Source organism: Nyctereutes procyonoides, unplaced genomic scaffold, assembly GCF_905146905.1.
Source record: "Nyctereutes procyonoides isolate TBG_1078 unplaced genomic scaffold, NYPRO_anot_genome, whole genome shotgun sequence".
NCBI classification, from domain to species: Eukaryota; Metazoa; Chordata; class Mammalia; order Carnivora; family Canidae; genus Nyctereutes; species Nyctereutes procyonoides.
Genome location: NW_026575121.1, coordinates 49049569 through 49062389, shown reverse-complemented (window position 1 = coordinate 49062389; position 12821 = coordinate 49049569). Strand labels below are relative to the sequence as shown.

The following is a 12821-nucleotide window of genomic DNA, read 5'->3' as shown; positions in this document are numbered from 1 at the left end:
CAGAATAGCCACATATGACGACTGGCTACTGTTTTGAAGAGTGCTGGCCAAATACTTCTGTATTCTGTAGCTTATACACCTTAAACCAGAAAATTGTCATTTGAGGGGGGTGCGTCATTGGATGGGGGTACCATATTTGTGACTTTGTGGGAGAAAAATGCATGATTTAAGTGTAAAGCTGGGCTTTCTTCATAAAGATGATCCTTGAACTACTTATTGGTAAAGTATATTAAATACTAGCTAATGACATTAATCTATGTCCCAGCATTCAAACCTGGTTCTTCAGAAAGATTTAGTATTTTGGGGTATGATTTTTAATACTCTTGAGACTGAAAATGAGTTTGTTTCATGGAAGGACTCTGCCTTTTCTTTCTCCCTTGGTGAGATCAGGAAGGCTGGGCAGTTCAGCACCCAGAGAGAGAGAGAGTAGAGAGCCCTAGACTTCTGTTTTCCCTGGAGAGGTGGTGGCTGAAACATTGCAGTGTGGAGCGGTGCTCTGCCGTTTTCATACAAAGGGAAGTGGAGACCCTGGGAAGCATTTTCTATTCTACAACTTTGACATTCCATCATGCTTATTGCAGGTGGGCTATGGGAAGGGTACTGGGCTTGGAGCCAGGAGATCCAAGGGTCACCATCTGTGTGACCTTCACTAATTTATGTAACCCCTCTGAGCTTCAATTTCCTCATCCGTGAAATGCTGATGATACATACGGATTTGGGAGGAGGTTTAGTGAGATAATGTGTGTAGGATGTTATGTGTATGTTGTGGACACTAAAATTTTCTTGTGTCCAAATGACACAACTTTGTATGATCCCCATGACCACCATTTCATTCCTGCTCTGAACAGGCAGTGTATATTGAAACTTTTCAGTAAGCCTGAGATGATGATAGAGAACTTGTTAACTTGTTACTTTTCCCATTTCCTGATGTAGACTGGGGGGGGGGGGTTAGTAATTTGCCCCAAGGCCGCATTAGCCAAAAGGCAATTGGAGCTAGGATTTCTTGAAAATACTTTTTAAATATGAAATTCTCAAACATACACGAAAGTAAACTAGTAGAGGGTTTCTCAAAAAGGTTGAGCATCAGAATCACCTGGCTTTGTTAAAACCTAGATTGTGAGGCTCCACCCCTAAAACATTCAGTAGGTCTGGGATGAATCTGCATTTCTAACAAGTTCCAGATGATGCTGAAGCTGCTGGTCTGGGACTACACCTTGAGAACTATTGGACTGGTACAATGAACTCCCATGTGCCTGTCAGCACCTCCAACAATAGTAAACATTTTTGGGACCAAGATTTTAATCCTAACTCCCCACACCTGCCTTTAGCTGGTCCCCAAACAGCCTTTCTGATGATGAAGTATGCAGAAACTCTTCCAAGAATCAAATGTGTGTTATGACTTCCATCCCCTGCTTCCATCTTCAAATAAGTAGCGTAAAGTTGTTTTGAAATCTGACTGTATTGGGCCTTTTAGAGCCTTTTAGCTTAATTACTTGACCTCTTCATTTCAGAGTTCCAAAAATAGCTTTTGTTGACATAGGAGGAATTGAGAATTTCAAGCAAAATGCTAGAAAGAAAAATTGTTGGCTGGAAAAGAATCTGTAGCACAGATTTAAGATAGATTTATACAGTTTCCGTAGTGTGTCTTTTTCTTTTTTGCTCTCATTATTGCTTTTTCCTTATGCAAAAATGGCAGGCAGAATTAGAAGCTAGGACGGATGCATGTGTGAGAGACACATGCTGAGCCCGCTCTCCAGGCTTTCAGTCTGTTCTCTCTCTCTCCTCTGTATATCCTTCTTTTCCTCTCTTAGCCCCTGCTCCATGTCAGGGTAGAAGATCTTCAGGCATGGTCTTTGCAAGGACCAGATCCCCATGCCACTCAACTCTCATCTCATGTGCCTGCATAGGGCATGGAGGAGTCCCTACATCCCTGTCTGGTCTTTTCTCATTAACATTCTCTGCACATCCCGTCGAGCGCAGCTGACTAAATGCAAGCAGCTTTGTGGGTTTTCATTAATTGGTATGATCTTTATTACTGCAGTTTGCATCTTACGTGTCTCTTATACCATTTTCTACAAGTTCTTGATTTGACAGTTTTCATAGAGTCTTTAATTCTGTTTATTTTAGTAATAGGATAATAATTTTTGGAAAACCACAGTCATTTATAAAACTGACAAATACAAAACCCAGATTCTTTTCCTTCTATCAAACTGATGTTGAGTGTCCAAGTTTTGCTAATGCCTAATTAAATAAAATTGCCTAATTTTATGCCTAATTAAAATTTTCATTTAGTGACAAGTCTTCTCATTTAAGTGCTTTTTTTTGTAGTGCTTTATAAAAACGGAATTAAACATCTTTTCAGTGTTTATAATATAAAGAACTGTGTTCACAAGTGTGTCATTCTTGCTGTTAGCCTGCTCTGAGGGTAGCACCACATTTCAGGGTGAGAAATCTGTTTAGATGTCTGAGACTTTGGTGTCCGGTATGTATTCTAAACATTTACCAGTTAGTTAACCATAGGGGAATGCTCAGGTTTGAGCTTGCTTCCTCAGTCCAAGTTTAGATAAGGTCCTCTTTTCCTCCAGTTTATTGTATTGTGTGTTTGTGCACAGTGTTACTGAAAGTGCAAAAATCAAAACGTAGAGGCAGAGGTAAAGAGCATGGACAGGGGTCAGGAGATCTGGGATCTAGGCCCAGGCTTGCTAGCAACTCCTCTTGGGCGTTGGGACAGTCATGTAACTCCCACGCTCCCAGGTTTTCCTCTCTGTAAGATGAGAGGGCGAGACCAGATAATCTCGGGTTCTGATGTTTACACAGCATAGTTCTAGTGTTACCTGACCTCCTGCTCCTTTTAAACAAGCATGCTTCTCAACTGCTGCTAAGGCCATTGTTCCCCGACACACTGATGAACAATCTGGAGAAGAACATGTTTTCCTGAAGGGGATGTGATCATATTTTGATTATCGTGATCTCCTAAATTTAATGTTCTGGGTCAAGGGAAGAAAGAGCATACCATAGGGTATCTGGGTGGCTCTGTTGGTTAAGCATCTGCCTTTGTCTCGGGTCATGATCTCAGGGTCCTGGTATTGCGCCCCATATCGGGCTCTGTGCTCATCGGGGAGCCTGCTTTTTCCTCTCACTCTGCCTGCAGCTCCCCTGCTTGTGTTCTCTCTCTGTCAAATAAAGAAATAAAAATATTTAAAAAATAAAATAAGAGCATGTCTATGACAAGGCAATGGGAGGTCGCTTTCCAGGGTGAGGATGGTACAGGACCTAGTTCTGTGCTGCTCAGCCCCTTTCATCCTATGCCAGTTTCCTTCCTAAAGGCCCGTCACAGCGTGGCACACTTGCCACTCTGGCCTTCTTTACCAGAGCAGGCTGTAGTCCAGGGGTGGCTTAGAGACATGTGGACACCCCAGGCAAGCCAGTCATTGGTACCACCTCAAACAGATGCCATTCAAATTGTTTACTGCTTTATTTTATTTATTTACTGATTGATTGTAGACTCTGTGCCCAGCATGGAGCCCATCATGGGGCTTGAACTCACAACTCCAAGACCAAGACCTGAGCTGAGAGCAAGAGTCAGACGCCCAACCAATTGAGCCCCCCAGGCACCCCAGTTGTTTATTATTTTAGATAAGAGACTGAGGACTGCGTGGGGCAGAGATAGGGCAGGGACTGTGGCGCATAGCCATTCCTAGCCAACTCTAGTGCTGCCCACCTGTCCAGAGAAAGCAGGGCCCTACAGGTAAGCATTCTTTGTTTCTCCAGCATGTCCTTTGCAAAGCCCCAGTGCTCATCTGTGATAGCTTATTCATGCGTTCTTGGCAGCCACAGAGTACCCTTTCAGAAGGGAGTTCTCATAAATGTCGTTTTCTTTCTCACATTGGATTTCCAGAGATGCTGTAGCACCCCTAGAGACTGGTGCCCCAAGCTCTTGGCCTGCTGCCACCCCATCCCCTTGCCATAGCTTTGCCTCAGCTATCCTGAGCAACTCATCATGTCTGGAACTCACAGTGCTCAGAGGAGGATTTATCCTGAAGCTAAGGAAGCTTCAGTTTCCGGATCCCTTCCAAGGCCCTGTGAGGGCCTCCAGCAATTTTATATTCATAATTTTGTATTTTTTTAAACCCCTTCCCTTTCCAAATATGCATTTTTAGGCCCCACAAAATCTGGTTCCATCTGGGAGCATGCTCCTTGGTGTCTCCCCATTTTCTCTGCAAGGAATCCCCAGTGCACCCTGAATGCTGGCTGATTGGTTCCTTGGTTCCTCTCCTAGGCTTGGCCCTGACCACCTCCTTTAAGAAGCAGCCCACATTGCCAGGTTCTGTTACTCATCCAGCACGTGTTCATTGGGTGCTTACACTATGCTAAGTCTTGTTCTAGGTGTTAAGAGAACAGTAAATAAAATGGAAATCCTTGCCTCTATGGAGTTGGTGATCTAACTGGGGGGGAAGCAGGTTCATGCTAGGCAGGGTCAGATGCCACTTGTAGGTTCCAACTGCTGTCATTCTGCTCTCATTGTTCACATGTCTGCCTTCCCTCTGGATTATGAGCTCTCTGGGTTGCGGGGGTGGGGAGTGGGAGAGGCTGTGTCCTGTTATCTTGGGGTCCGGAAGACCCTGGTGCAGTGCATATGGGAATGGACAGGCTCAGTAAAAGTTTGTAGAAAGAAGGAACACATTATTACTAATAACATTTGCATACAAAGAAGCGAAGGCAGCCGCTAATTTCCTGTGCCCACCCTAATTACAGGAAAATGAGGATTCTCCCTTCAGATTTAACCACTTCATGAAGTTCCTGGTGGGAGTATGTAGTGACAGTAGTGTGTAAGACAGGCCACACTGATTAACTCCTGGCTTCAGAAGACCTTTCTTTCTTGTTGCAGGCTGCATGGCCCCCTCCCCAGCAACAGTGCTGGGGTCCTTTTGGCAATGTTGAGAAGTGCGCAGGTTTGAAAATGGACTAAGTTCCATGAGGAATTTTTGTCTTAGCCAATCAAGTAGCTTTTATAGCCATGCAGATCAAGAAAGTTTTAAATTCTTTATAAGCAGAAACAATAAATTTCTCGTTTCTTATAATAGAATGCTTCAAGAGTTGCCGTTTCCTTAGTTTGCTATTTCAAGAAGCGGTATTCAGGATTTGAGCTTTGTTAACATTTAATTACCAGAGACACAAAATCCAGAAATGACTAGAAAGTTCACAGGAAGCTATCATGTCAGAGAGAAAAAGCAATTAAATCAGTACGCCTTTCTGCTGAGCTCTTCCCGTGGTTTTCGAGGCTTCATACATGATTAGCCAAAATTGAAGTCATTTGTGGGCCTATTGCTCTCCAGCTATGCTGGATTCCAGAGGACTCTTGTTTTCCTGGCATCCAGAGGATTCCTCAGCTTCTGTTTGCCTCTGGATCTGGAATTTCAATTTGCATGGATGTTGGGAAGCCAGACCCACAGTAACAAATTCTAGAGGAAGGGGTGAGGTCAAACAGCCTCAAAGGGAGGTTCCTGGGGGAGGGCACTGTGGATTGTGCCTTTTGGTACCTGTGACAGCCACATGATCACTGGCAGTTCACCATGCTGCCCCTGCTTCGACCAGTGGATGGGGACTGGTGGGGCCATGGTATCAGGGGCTAACTGGTGTCTGTGTTCTTCCCTGAGACGCAACTCCTCCTTCCACTGCCCTGATCACATTGCTCTGGCCTGGATCTCCGGCAAGGAAGCTAAAGTTTTGGTTCATTGTTATGAAAATGTCTGTGGGCTTTGGTCCTCCCAAACTCTCCAGAGTCTGCCTCCCCTCTCTCCCTGGAAGTGCCAGAAACCAGCTGTGAGCATCACTGTTTGAGGGCTTAGTGCCTGCCCCTCTGGCCTCCTCTAGAATCTTCAGTACTGCTGCTCTTGTGCACTGTGGGAGTGGGTCTGAAGTGCTTTAGTATATACATCTTGATCCCTCAGCTGCTGTTCTTCTCTGTCCTGCCTGACACCAACTTCATCAATACTTGGTTCAGTTTTTAATGTAAGCATCTATTTATGTTTATCTTGGGCTCGGTCCCTGAATTCCAGTGTCATCTCTATTAGTATACAGTTTCCTCTGCTTGGCCTTTTGTGTTTCCTTCTTTGTGAATGCCCCTACCATTGTTGTCTGTTTGACTTAATATGTTCTAGGAGATTACAGGAAAGTTTTTGTTTGCAGATTGGTAAAATTGAATGTACATGAAACATTCACCACTCCCCTCCCTCACCAAACAAATCACTGTCATGCAAACAATACATTTAATAATGATGATGATTATAATAGTAATAACAACAGCTACATTTATCATGTACTTACAGTCTGCCAGGCTCTGTCAAGCATTTCTCAAGGGAGCTTGATAATAGCCTCACACAACTTGCAGCTCAGCTTTCTTAACCACTGTACTGTACTGCCTTTGATTTGATCCACATCTGTGTGGTATCACCAGAGCCGATCTAGGTTTTGTGAGTGATGAAGCTTAGAATGTGGGAGGTCTAAAAAAAATCCAAAATTACAAATACAAAATGAGGCATGTAAGTTACTATTTTAATGATATTTGAAAAGAAATCATGACAAGTTATAAATTTTAAAAAGCTAACTCAAACCATAAACAGAAATACAGGAGAGCAACACATTTTTATGAACAAAAATCTCTTGATGCACTTGATACATTTCCCTGCATATTTTAGTTTCATACTGTTATTACCTCTTCATATGATCATGGTTTGGCTTGATCACTGCATTGCAAAGATAGGTCATTTAATCTTTCCTATATCATTAGTCAATATTTGTATTTTATTAATCATAGTTTAGGAAAGTTTCTTCTAGTTTTATAACATTTGATAACATCACATACATTTTTAGGATTGAAAAAACCCTCTATTAGGTTTCTTTCTTTCCTTTTTAAGATTTCATTTATTAAAAAAAAAAGATTTCATTTATTTATTCATGAGAGACACACAGAGAAGCAGAGACATAGGCAGAGGGAGAAGCAGGCTCCCTATGGGGAGCTTGATACAGAACTTGATCCCAGGACCCTGGGATCATGACCCGATCTGAAGGCAGACGTTCAATCACTGAGCCACCCAGTTACCCTCTCCATTAGGTTTCTTTCATATATGAGCAGAATAATTTGGGGGGCAATCTCCCAATTGTGCAGTGACTAACCTCAAGTATCCCCAAGTAGTTATGGGGCTAAACGCCTTGAAATATACCTGTATTGCAACATGGCCTCTCATGCTGCACCTCGTGGGACCTGAGTCATGACATTGGGTGGACTGGCACAGGGGGCATGGTCCTGTGGAACTTCCTAAGAAGCCAAGATGCCGAGCAGCAACTGAACTCTACACAGACACGGGGCCTGGACAGGTGTTGATGCAAGTGAAGGACACCATGCTTTGTGCACAGTCACTGTGTCTCTGGGTCTTGGGCTAGATGCTGGGGTGGGGATGGGGGTGGGGGGTGCAGAGACCAGGAGACCCAGCCCTTTCCTGGGCAGTATAGTCAAGGAGGTGAGATGTTCACAGGTTGTTTCAATCCAAGGCAGAATGAACTGCACTCTAGGACTGCTACTCACTGGGGGTATCCTGGTCAGAGAAGGGAAAAGACTGTCTTTAATGGGTTGAGGGAGATGTGCCCCAGGTACAGAGCCAAGTACTGTGTGTCCTGGGGCTAGAGCAACTCTGCTTTCACTCCTTTGGCGTATTTGCCTGTGGGAGATTTGGTTTTCAGAAGAAGGATTCTGCTAAAATAGAACCTTTGTCGACTGCAGCCGTCAGGGCTGTAGGCCTGTGACAGGTGCAGAGGTGTGAGCAAGTGACAGGACCAGGTTTGTGTCAGAAGCAGAGCCACATGTCTTCTGTTCTGGGCCTGGGGGGTTAGAGATACAGCTGGAGCTTGCACAGATGCCTCCATAGGAGGGCTACATTTACATTGTTGATTAAGGAATTCAGAACTTTGTCCACCTGAAGAATTCCCACTCTTCCTTCAGCGCCTTGAGGTATCACTCCTTGGTGAGGTGAGGAAATGTCCCAGCCCATGGCTGGCAGTTGGCTCAGCCTCCTTTCTTAGCTCTGCATTTAGCTTCTGCCAGCACCTCCTGCTATACTGAATTAAAGTATTTACAAGCCACCCTCTCCCACTGCCTAAAATATCCTCAACTCAGTTCCTTGGCTATTCTCCAAGGAATGACCGCTATCCCCCAGAACTGTGTATAACGTTTTAGAAAGTAATGGGTATACACATTTTGGGGGAGGGTAGGCCCAGGTTCTCAGAAGGAGCTCAGCACTGGGCATGTTCATTGTACCTCTCTGAATTTACAAATTCCAACCAACTCCTGAGTCATCAGAATCCCTGGGAAGCTTGTGGAGGCACAGATAGCTGATCCTAGCTGTAGAGTTTCTGATTCAGTTTACTTTTGTATTAACTTCTTAGGTGATGCTAATGCTGCTTATTACCACGACCGCACTTTTAGAATCACTCTTGTAGACTTCTGTAAAGTTAAGATACCATGGTCCTCTTCCTGTCTGATTTAATGATAGCCTGAGAAACACATGTTCATAAATGAGGACATTTAACCTACAAATGGGGACAAAACCTAAAGAATTTGTATATATAGACTGAATTACATTTTTCACTTATTATAAGAGCGACATAATCATGCCCTGTACAAGCTCTGAATGTCACAGACTCAGGAGCTGGCTGAGCCCCCATCATGCTCAGGGAAATACAGCATCTTTTAATATTTAAAATCCACACTGGTGAATTATCAGGTTTTCAAAGCAAGGCGGTTCTTATGGCGTAAGGAGCAGCTCTATCCACAACCACTGGTTTATCTGGATTGATTCTGGGCCCAGAATCTTGCTTTTGACCATAGAAAATCAAGAACTTGGCTTTGGTAATTGTGTCACCCCAGGAAGGTTTACACTTAAGCGTGTTGATGGCTTTAAAACCAAGACCATGTACCAGATCTGCACGAAGTCTCTTTCTGCTAAACTGGGAGTGGGGTCCTGGCAGCCTGGTAATTAGCTAATTTCATTTTGCTTGTTTGTGTGACGTTCCTGTCACCAGTGATGCTGTAGGCCAGTCAGTTCCCTACCCTAATGGGCTGTCTCCCTGCTCACGTGACTGCTTGGAAACGTTCGGAGGAGCTGAAGAACAGTGAACAGCTGTAACCAGTGAATCATCCATTTCAAGAAGAGCAGAAAATAATAGACAGTTATGCTCTCAACCCCCAGTTGAGTAGACCTGGAGGTGTGACTTCCCATGGGCCCACCGCAAATCTCCAAGCCCTCTCTTTCCGTTTGTATCATCTTCTCCTGTCTTTATCCAACACCTTGTGTTTTCTCCACTTCTGTGGCCCCGGCCTACCTCCATGCTAGGTATCCGTCCCTTTGGTCTCCTCCTCCCCCATCGCCTCCTGGTCTCTTTCCGTGTTCGCTCACAATCTCTGTTCTCACCCTTTCTGATCCTGTGAGGGCCACATGAGGCATGGTGCCAGTTATTAGTTATTTGTATTTGAAGCAGGAGCTTTTGCCTTGTTTTTAGGTAGCATGAGTCACTCCCAGTTGACCCTTTTTCCTTGGGGTCAGTGGTTCTGTCCTGGAAGCGCTCCCTGCAGCTGCTGAAGACTACTGCCCAATCAGGTCTGTAGGAGTCACTTCAGTGAGTGATCTAAGAGTCTGTATATGTGTCAAATCTTCATACTCCTTGATACCAAAGAAGACATCTCATTCTTCCACGAAGATTTCCCTTATGTTGAAATCAACCCTGTGGGCTTTCCTGTTACGTGCATCATCATTCTTTCACAGAAGCGTTGGCTTAGAACCTCTCCATACGTTTACTCTGAGCATTGGTGAGCACATACGGTTAAATGGGCAGCCTGGGGAAGAAAGAGTTCTGTGTGACAAAGACCATGTTCTGACCCAGTCTGCAGGTTACCTCAGACACTTCTGGCAACCAGCTCAACTTGTGATCCTCAGTTTGCAATCTCAGCAACTATGGAGTGGTGTTCCCATGCCTGCCTTATAGTGGCTCCAAGTGATGTTAAAAGATAAACTGAGGCATATTAAACATTTGTAGAGTTTGGACAAAAATCATTTTGAATTGGGTGGCACAAAACCGGAAGTTGTTAGGAGCTGTTAGGAGCTTGGAGAGACTTCTAGAGAGGAAGTGTGGAAGCAAACAGAAGAAATTATTTGGCCATAGCCTAAAGCCTTGTTGGCTGTTTGTGAGTGGTTGTCTGTAGTGTGTTGATTTTATAACCTTGAGGCATTCCCAGGCTTGGATTTTGGTTTGCTTACATAGGCACATGGCTTCCTTGTTTAATTAGGTGCGATCATTTGTGTGAAAATCTTCCAGGTTACACAGTGGCCCCCAAAAGCAAGGTAATCCTAATAGCCACAACGTTACATTAAGTCATTAAATACTTCCAAGATACCATCAGGGGAAAACATCCACTAAGTTAACAAAAGCATATCATAAGTAGGCAAAACTGGCATGTGAATTATTTTTATAGTTTTCATTTATTAAACAATCTCAGTGTAGTCCAATTGTTGAGAAATAATCTTTAAATACATTTAAGGACATGTAAACATATATATCAGCCCAGAGACAGGAAACATCAGTTAATTGGAAATAGAAAATTAATATAAAGAATCATTAAATTGGTAAAGGAGATTAACTACAAACGGGTAAAGGTAACTCTGCAGCGAAATCAGCAAGTGATGGCTCTTGGGCCAAATCTGGCTGTGGCCTGTTTCTGTAAAGTTTTAATGCCACCATGCCCATTTGTTTACTTGTTGTCTGTGGCTGCTTTTGTGCGACAGTATCAGAGTTAAGTAAACAGTAAAGCTGGCAAAGCCTAAAATATTTACTCTCTGGCTCTTTTCAGAAAAAGTTTGCCAACCCCTGCTCTAAGAATATAAGAGTAGTCTAGGGAGCTGTGCCGTAGGAGCAAGGCAGAAAACTCTCCAAAATATCATAGGCTAAGAAAAGACCCTTTCTCAGCAGGCCCCCGCAGTATCCTTCTTTGACAAGGGCTGACATTGTATCACTGTTTTCCAACAGACTGACCTTGCCTTGTGGCCTGAAGTTAGTACACTGCTGGCCCTTGTGGGAAGGGGCAGGAAGGGAACACGGCCGCCAAGGATTCTGCAGACCCGGCGTACCTTTGGAGGGGTCCAGGGCTAGTGTGGAGGACCAGCCCTCTCTGGGTCATCTTTGCATTTTATTAGGAATATAGTCCTGGTTCCCAAGGAAAACGTAACTAATCATGACATATATCCGTTCTGCCAACAAACTCTTAAAGACTGGTTACCATGTACAGTGTAACAAACTAAAATAAAGGAGCACATTATTTAAATCGAATTAAACGATTTGGAAGAGGGACGCCTGGGTTGCTCAGTGGTTGGACATCTGCCTTTGGCTCAGGGCATGGTCCTGGAGACCTGGGATCAAGTCCCATGTTGGGCTCCTTGCATGGAGCCTGCTTCTCCCTCTGCCGATGTCTCTGCCTCTCTCTGTGTGTCTCTCTTGAATAAATAAAAAAATCCTAAAAAAAAAAAAACAATTTTGAAGAGTATTTTTTAATTATTTTTTTGTGGCAATTCTTTCCTTAAAAATACTTTTTGTAAAAAAAAATACTTTTTGTAAATCTCTCTTTTTGGAAACTTTTTTAATAGTTGAAATAGTTTAATATTATGGATATCTTACAAGAAGAAATGACACTTCCATGATGATAGCTTTAATTTTGGTGTATAGGTTTGTCTCTGCCCGTAAATATTTATTTTGCATAATTATAATAACGATGGTGCCCTTGTTCAGTCACTACATTTTTTTCTTAGCATATCCAAACATCTTTGTCGCGTCTACTTTTAAATCAAGTAATTGAAGTTAAATATGAACATCTGTATGTAGGTTAGGTAGAATAAGCCGACAACCCCTTTAAACAACTCTCCAGAACCTCAGTGGTTAACACAATAAATGCTTCCCTGCCTGCTCTCGGATATTTCAGCGCCTGTTTGAAGGAGGCAGCTTTCTGTTGGGTGATTCAGGATGCAGATTCTTTCTATCTTGTGACTTTTATCCTCCTCAGGGCTCCTGAGTCTAGTGCTGGATTCTTGCGTGCATCTGGCAGATGGGAGAGGGGAGGGGGGCTATCGTAGTCACTTAGTTGGAACAGAATATAAAGGACTTAGGGGTGCCTAAGCAACATGTATTTCTCATGGTTCTAGAGGCTGGGAAGGCTATAAGATCAAGGCACCAGCCAACTTGGTGTCTGGAGAGAGAGATCTTGGTTCATAGATAGCTTTCTCCTCACTGTGTTCTCACATGGCAGAAGGGAACTCTCAGAGGTCTCTTTTATAAGATTACTAATTGCATTCTTAAGGACTCTACCTTCATGACTTAATTGCCTCCCAAGGCCCCACATCCTAAAATCATCACAATGGGGCCTAGGTTTCAGCATGGATTTTGGAAGGACACAGCATTCAGTCTTTTGCAGACAGCTTTTCTGGTTCAGGTTTGGCAGTTTCCCCCTCACCTGCCATTGGTACAAGACAGAGGGTCACATGTAACTCTGAGGAGGCTGGGAAGTGTAGTCCTTCTGTACCTAGAAGGAAAGGAGAGATTTGAGGAATGTGCAGTAGCCTCAGCCACAATTCCCCAGATGTCTTTAGTATATTTTGTATATGTTTATTATCATTTTAGTAGGCACAACATTGAGATTATGTCATCAGATGATTTTTATTAATAGTTTCAAAAAATAATCTTGCAGGAACTATTGATATAATGGATTTTGTTACTTCTGAGAA

The 12821-nt window shown here is 43.5% G+C and overlaps 1 protein-coding gene across 18 annotated transcripts in view; it reads left to right on the top strand.

Annotated features, from left to right (window-relative positions):
- Nucleotides 1-12821, top strand: part of DOCK9 (dedicator of cytokinesis 9) — a 277563-nt gene that overhangs the window by 112022 nt on the left and 152720 nt on the right. The gene's annotated exons all lie outside the window — the stretch shown is intronic.